Source organism: Schistocerca serialis, chromosome 3, assembly GCF_023864345.2.
Source record: "Schistocerca serialis cubense isolate TAMUIC-IGC-003099 chromosome 3, iqSchSeri2.2, whole genome shotgun sequence".
NCBI lineage: Eukaryota > Metazoa > Arthropoda > Insecta > Orthoptera > Acrididae > Schistocerca > Schistocerca serialis.
Window position 1 is genome coordinate 516,844,371 of NC_064640.1, and position 8,657 is coordinate 516,853,027.

The window sequence follows — 8,657 nt, forward strand, 5'->3', positions numbered from 1 at the left end:
ATGCAACAAGTCGAGGACCTTGGATTGGAGCACTTGGGGAACCACTACACGAAGCTGGTCATTCTCGGTGCGTAACAGCAAAACTCCGTGCGAAACAGACAACAGATGACGTTGCGGATAATAGCGACGAACCACAGGATCCGATATGTCCTTTGCCTTGGACGGCCAACCACGTTGAACAAAACGTAATAGTAAACTCAGATGAGGATCCGTAGCTGTCTCACGTGCCACCTGACGATAATCAATCGGAAAATCCCGGAGGGATTGATGCTCATCAGCGTCAATCTGATGGCAAGAGTCGTCAGAGGAATCGAAGACATCATCCGCAGCAATCGGCAATCTAGAAAGCGCGTCAGCGTTTGCATGCTGAGCTGTAGGGCGATACAGTATCTCATACTGGTATTGTGATAACAAAAGAGCCCAACGTTGTAGTCTCTGAGCTGTCCGCTGAGGAACTGGTTTAGACGGATGAAACAGTGACGTCAGGGGCTTGTGATCTGTTACTAAATAGAATGGTCTACCATAGAGGTAGTGATGGAATTTTGTGACACCGAACACAATAGCCAACGCTTCCTTGTCCAATTGGCTATAATTACACTGAGCTTTGTTTAGCAATTTAGATACGAACGCAATAGGACGTTCGGTGTTACCGACTCAGTGAGACAACACAGCACCGAGGCCGAAAGAAGAGGCATCACAAGCTAACACCAGAGGCTTGTTAGGGTCGTAATGGACCAGACAACGATCATTCAATAAAGCCTCTTTAAGCTGCTGAAAGGCGGATTGGCCATCTGCTGACCACACAAACGGAACATTCTTACGGCGGAGACGATGCAACGATGCAGCAATCTGTGATGCATTAGGTATAAACCTAATATAATACGTCAATTTGCCAAGAACTGCTTGCAATTCATGCAGATTGCGAGGGGCGGGCAAATCACGAATAGCTGCTAAATGTGACTGGGAGGGATGAATGCCTTGAGCATTAATAACATGTCCCAGATACTCCAGCTCCGTAAAGAAAAATGAACATTTATCGATGTTGCAACGTAGGCCTGCCTGAGACAACACTTTAAACAAACACTCCAAATTACGGAAATGTTCAGCAGGCGTCCGACCGGACACAACAATATCGTCTAAATACACTCCTGGAAATGGAAAAAAGAACACATTGACACCGGTGTGTCAAACCCACCATACTTGCTCCGGACACTGCGAGAGGGCTGTACAAGCAATGATCACACGCACGGCACAGCGGACACACCAGGAACCGCGGTGTTGGCCGTCGAATGGCGCTAGCTGCGCAGCATTTGTGCACCGCCGCCGTCAGTGTCAGCCAGTTTGCCGTGGCATACGGAGCTCCATCGCAGTCTTTAACACTGGTAGCATGCCGCGACAGCGTGGACGTGAACCGTATGTGCAGTTGACGGACTTTGAGCGAGGGCGTATAGTGGGCATGCGGGAGGCCGGGTGGACGTACCGCCGAATTGCTCAACACGTGGGGCGTGAGGTCTCCACAGTACATCGATGTTGTCGCCAGTGGTCGGCGGAAGGTGCACGTGCCCGTCGACCTGGGACCGGACCGCAGCGACGCACGGATGCACGCCAAGACCGTAGGATCCTACGCAGTGCCGTAGGGGACCGCACCGCCACTTCCCAGCAAATTAGGGACACTGTTGCTCCTGGGGTATCGGCGAGGACCATTCGCAACCGTCTCCATGAAGCTGGGCTACGGTCCCGCACACCGTTAGGCCGTCTTCCGCTCACGCCCCAACATCGTGCAGCCCGCCTCCAGTGGTGTCGCGACAGGCGTGAATGGAGGGACGAATGGAGACGTGTCGTCTTCAGCGACGAGAGTCGCTTCTGCCTTGGTGCCAATGATGGTCGTATGCGTGTTTGGCGCCGTGCAGGTGAGCGCCACAATCAGGACTGCACACGACCGAGGCACACAGGGCCAACACCCGGCATCATGGTGTGGGGAGCGATTTCCTACACTGGCCGTACACCACTGGTGATCGTCGAGGGGACACTGAATAGTGCACGGTACATCCAAACCGTCATCGAACCCATCGTTCTACCATTCCTAGACCGGCAAGGGAACTTGCTGTTCCAACAGGACAATGCACGTCCGCATGTATCCCGTGCCACCCAACGTGCTCTAGAAGGTGTAAGTCAACTACCCTGGCCAGCAAGATCTCCGGATCTGTCCCCCATTGAGCATGTTTGGGACTGGATGAAGCGTCGTCTCACGCGGTCTGCACGTCCAGCACGAACGCTGGTCCAACTGAGGCGCCAGGTGGAAATGGCATGGCAAGCCGTTCCACAGGACTACATCCAGCATCTCTACGATCGTCTCCATGGGAGAATAGCAGCCTGCATTGCTGCGAAAGGTGGATATACACTGTACTAGTGCCGACATTGTGCATGCTCTGTTGCCTGTGTCTACGTGCCTGTGGTTCTGTCAGTGTGATCATGTGATGTATCTGACCCCAGGAATGTGTCAATAAAGTTTCCCCTTCCTGGGACAATGAATTCACGGTGTTCTTATTTCAATTTCCAGGAGTGTAGTTGCAACACGACGGCACATTAGCCAGAAGTTGTGACAAAAAACGCAGAAAAACAGCTGGAGCTGACCCACAACCAAAAGGCAAACGCAGAAAACGGAACAACCCCAACGACGTGTTTATGACAAAATACTGTTGTGATTGCTCGTCGAGGGGCAATTGCAAATATGCTTCACGGAGATCAATTTTGGAAGAGAAACGAGCTTCCCCTAACTTATCCATCAGCTCGTCCGGTCTAGGCAAAGGAAAAGAATCAATGACAGTCTGAGGATTAACTGTCGACTTAAAATCAGCACACAAACGTAACTTGCCAGACGCTTTCTTTATAATAACTAAGGAAGAAGCCCACTGGCTCGCTGAAACGGGTTGAATAACACCGTTGTTTTGCCAACGACGAAGTTCATCTTCTACAGGTGCCCGGAGGGCGTGAGGCACTGGATGAGCACGACAAAATCGAGGCTGAGCATTATCTTTTAACGTAATATGAGCGACAAAGTTCGCAGCACAACCTAGTTCGTCTTTAAATATGTCACTGTATCGTTTACACAAATCGGTTATGCTGTCTTGAGGAACAACAGCAGAATTAATTTGCAACACATTGTCTTGGATAGACAGGCCAAACAAGTCAAAACAGTCAAATCCGAAAATGTTTACACTGTCTGTAGCGCGGAGCACTGAACGAAACTGTTTTTGTATTGCCACGGAATGTGGCTGGCACGCTACATACACCTAACACAGGAATTTGTTCTCCACTATAAGTAGCCAAAGAATGTTTTGCCGCTGAAAGTTTAGGGCTGCCGATAGCCGCATACGTAGCACTATTTATGAGAGTCACAGACGCACCAGTGTCTAATTGAAAATTGAAGGTCTTATCCTGGATGAGTAGCTTCACAAATAGTTTATTACACTGTCTCTGGATCGGTGCAGTGGAGGCGGAAGACACAAAATCAGCGCGTTTAGCGCGTGTTCGCTGCTTACGACAACTCGTGGGTTGGGCGGGTGGAACAACAACTCCCGCTTCACTTGCAGTCTGTACATTACGTTTTACAGCGTTTGAATTACGCTTGGGTCGCATAGCAGAGGGCTGGGTGGGTGGCTTATTGCGAACAAGTTTATTACCCACACGAACCGTGGAAGAGTCTTTAAACGCGACCTTCTGGGCGGGCTGGCTTTGAAGAACATGAATATCCATGGGCTGGGCAGCACTAGAATTGTCCTTGCGTTTACGCAAACAAACAGTCTGGATGTGTCCTTTCCTTTGACAAAAGTGACAAACCGCGTTTCTCAACGGGCAACGTGCACGAGGATGAGCAAGAACACACTTAGGGCAAGACTTAACTCTATCATTTTGCACACGCGGCTGACGAATGTGTTTAACATGACGCGGCCGGCTAGTGTTTACAGTCGGACTCTGCCGGTGGGGCCGCGGGCGTGACATAACTTGCTTAGCACAGGCAATTTGAGAAATACATGGCTGATCTAACTCACACTCAGCATAGTCAAAAGTATCTTGGGCTTCAATGATGTTCATCACAGTCTCTAATGACGGGTCAGGCAACTTTAAGATAGCAGCACGAATACGAGAATCTGCAATGTTTTGAGTAATAGCGTCTCGTAACATGACATCACTGTAGGAAGCTCCACACACACAATTAAATCGGCACTGACGGGTGAGGCCCCGTAAATCTGTTAACCACTGTTTATTAGATTGATGTGGCAGTTTCTTTAATCTGAAGAACTTGAATCTGGCTGCTGCCACATGAACTCGCGACTCGAAATACTCAGCAAGCTTGTTAACAACAACGTCATAGTCTAAAGCTTCTGGCTTGGATTCCGGGAACAACTTACAAAGTAGTCGATAGACTTCCACGCCTGCAGTGGAAATTAAATAAAGCTGCCGCTCAGTACCCGTGATTTTGTAGACTGTCATGTGCGCCTGCAACTGCGCGAAATATTCTTGCCATTCGTCTCTTGATGCATCAAACGCACGGAAAGGTGGTGCTGCCTGTGCTTGTTCCTTTTGTGTTGGAGGATTAGCCGCTTGTTTGGCGATTGCTTCCACCAGACTTTGTATTTGCTGACTCTGTAACAAGATCAACTGTTGTAAGTCGGCAGACATAGTGAACACAAATTAAACCAGCCCCCAAAAGTTTATCGCTATAATTAGTATAACCAGAAACAAGTTGAACCAGCCCTGCACACGAGTTCGGAAGTCCTCGTCGCCAGTTTTATGGCGGCGTTCGTAGCGACAAACAATTCGCTGTAGAAACGGCCTACGAAGTCACCGCCACACTTTTAATAGCGGGCCGACCGGTCCGCTGGAACAGTGAACAGAAAGATGAAAACCCAAACACTCTGATTAAATAAAAGTCGGTACTTATCTTTATTAACGAAGATACAGAAACACAGTAGCGAACTCCGTGTCCACAGAAATCTGTCTAGTTCGAGTCGGAGTGGCTAGGTCAACGTCGGCTGACGACAAACAACAACTCTGCTGCGATGAACACACAACTGACTAGCAAGTACACAATTCGGTGGCGAGTATACAACTGAGCGGCGAATACAGAACTGTCCTAGCGCTCGCGACTCCAGCGCTTAAGAAACCAGAAGCCAGCGGTGGCGCGCGCAGACTTGCGGCGATTTCCTGTCTCGCTGGCGCTGCTTATGCGGACGGCGTCCGGACTTTGATGCTGCCAACCTTTTGGCAGCGGGCTCGGGTGGCATTACTGGCTAGGATATAACAGGCGGTATACTAAACGCTAAAAGCATTTGAGTGTTAATGCAAATATTCACAAATTCAAGGGTCAAATTTATTTATCAGATGAGGAATGAACTACTAAAATCATGATACACGGAACTGTTTATATTTATTATTTTGAGCCTACTACAAATGTAAAGTCACTAACAGCATAAACTAATAACTTTATGGAGAAAATTTCGTGTCTCACCTGAACAGGAGCGTAGCTACAGGAAGAAAATATTTTATCATCCGAAAAGATTACTCTACTCCAGTTAAAGTCGATATATTCTGCTGAAAAAGCCATACGGTCAATCCTCTGATAGTCGGTTAATTGCTGCTTTATAGCAGCTCTCCGACAATATAATCCGGCGTCTTTCAGTCTCTTCGTAAAAGTCTTTCAGCTGCCGGGAAACTGAGATAGCTCTTTCAGCAGGGTACGGCTACTGAGGAATGGATTAGCACGAATATTCTCCAAAACATGTTGATCATCTGCTGTGGTAGACACACAGAGCCGTCCACTTCCTCTTTTCCGCCCTATATAGGCCCTTTCCTGGTATCCTTTCCACCAGCGTCTAGACGTTCTTGCCGGTACTCCACACAGTTCTCCGGCTTCTGATGCCGAGTAGCTGCCACACTCAATCAGCGCAACCGCAACCACCCTGCTCTCTCGTTTCCACTGCGACTGCATTGCGACAGTCGCCCTTGTGACGTTACAACGCGTTTTATAAAGAGAACCATTTACAACTCAGTGGAGAAACGAAGACTGACAAAATAAAATAATATCTTTTTTCAGTTATCTGACACAAAAAAATATAAACTTCGTTAAAATGTATTTGTCAAGAATCACTATTAAGAAAGAAACTACAATCATTAGGCAAGATCTTAAACGAAGGCTTTGTATGATAGTCTTGTCCTGAAGTTCTCTGAATAAATTATACCGGAGGATAAAAAACGGTTTAGTTTAGAGACCTAACCCTCGGGGGGGGGGGGGAGGTGGGGGGCGCAGTGGGGGGGGGGGGGGGGAAGCACAGCGGTCTGCTTCATGAATTCCAAGCAAATACACAAAAAACAACGCAGGAAGGGTTTGAACAACTACTTTCATACTGAGACATGCGTTTGGAATCTGTTCATCGTTTAGGGGCCAAACAAGAGGTTAAATTACGGAAACAATGATCAGGCTACCTAGTATATAATATAGCATACACATTTCAAGTGGGAAACGCATGTAGCCGCAGACTTCCTCGTTATGCATATGTGCGGTATATCTTTCGTGTTAACGAAAGTAATACCCCGCTTTACTTCTTCTTAAATCTCAAATGAAATGAATGGCATGTGGAATCGAATATTTGTTGACTGCGTCTCGTCTTGTTTCCAAATGGTTCAAATGGCTCTGAGCACTATGGGACTTAACATCTGTGGTCATCAGTCCCCTAGAACTTAAAACTACTTAAACCTCACTATCCTAAGGACATCACACACATCCATGCCCGAGGCAGAATTCGAACCTGCGACCGTAGCAGTCACGCGGTTCCAGACTGAAGCGTCTAGAACCGCACGGCCATCTCGGGCAGCATTCTTGTTTCCATCCCTACTAACATATTTCTTCAATCTCGTGGTAATCATGACATTCTATATGTATGCTGCAAATGATTGCACCTGGACACATTCGACATCGAGGTGCAAAGCGTTTGATATCTTACATTATATTCAATTAAAATAAGCTTTCGATGTATTTTTACTTCTTTTGTATTTGGAGTTGATAATGAACGTTACGGAAAATTATCTTACATGCTATATGCTGAATGAGAAACACTGAATCATCCGTTTTGCTTTCTCTACGTTGTAATGACATAATGTCAGCGTCAACAGCCTTCTTCCACGCCGGAAGGGGAGAACGAGGCATAAAAACCAAACGTGCGCGCGCGTCTTCCCTCTGAAGAACCGTATTGGACAATCGCGACAAGCATTTCGCTAAAGAACAGCCTTGTAAGAGAGCTGAGAATTGGAAGCGTCGTAGCAAGTATATGTCAACACTGTAATAGTGCATTTACTTCTGGGTGTAGCCCGGCATTACGTCGCTAAAATCACCTGGAATTCGTTTTTCACATCGAAGACTCATACGATATAATCCACTGTAAGATGAGACACTTAGAAAGTATATTTAGTTTCTGGACTCCAAGAACGGCGTTCTTCACATAAGTAACACCTGTTTGTGTGTTTAATGTTGCGTTTTGAGGCTTAGGCACTATTTTAATGCCTATTTTCGGCCTGTTGCCGCCAGTGTGTCGTTAGCTCAGTGATTTCCTTGTGCGTTGCAATGCTAGTGCTATATGAAATGGCAGTTCGGATCTCGGTGAAGGCCGCTGAACATAACCTTTCATTTTCCATTTTAACTAATGGAGTTGCAAACTGCTAAAAATGAAGAATGACTTTACACATTAATATTCGTGCAATTTCGACTTAGTAAATTATGTTCGTATCATGGATGTCTGCTTTGCAAATGCCAAGGTGCTTCACTGTAAAATAGTTTCTGAAAAGATTCAAACCGACTGTCAATGATTCGAGTTTCAGCATTGTTCGTCATATAGTTCTAACATGTCAGGAGGTTGTTTGTGAAGTGAACATGTTGATCAATATAGTTCCCCGCTTTTAAATTTTTGCAATAGCATTTAATTGTAGACTTTTCTGACACCGGCGTTAGCAATTCCTTTCCGTTCTCTGCAACTTCAAAAACGATAACGTTTTCTGGTTTAAATCTGATGACCTTAACTATCACTTCCGATCAACGTTAAGTACTTCATGAATCCATACATGGAACTCCAAATGTGCAGTGTTCCTGCACTGCTGCAGAGCATGCATTGAAAGGCATTCACACAGTTTATCGCATAGACTTACCATAAGGAATGAAACAAAAACTATAATACACTTTACACCACAGACGCTCACTCCTGCTTGACGAAAACATCCGAATATTGGCCAAAAGTTGCTCAAATAATTGACTTTGAAAGGAAACAAACGAGGTACGAAGCATTTATAAATTCATCGAATGTAGTGAGATGGTTTAATTTCGTCCCAGTCTATAAAATTAATTTCGGGCCATACTCAGCTCCTGCCGATTAATGTAATACAGTACCCATCTACTAATCAGGGCGTCCGTCTCCGTTGCTTTCGAGCGTGAATGGAAATTGTAGAAATCTTCTGTGGAGTAACATTTAAGAATAATGAAGCGTTTTAAATTATCTAAAGGGATGAGCGGTAGCAGGCGCTTTCGATAAAGAACGGGAGAGTGCAGCGCCACTGCTCTCGCCACGGCCGCCGCCGGTAGCCAGCAAATGGTTCCCGGAGCTTTATTG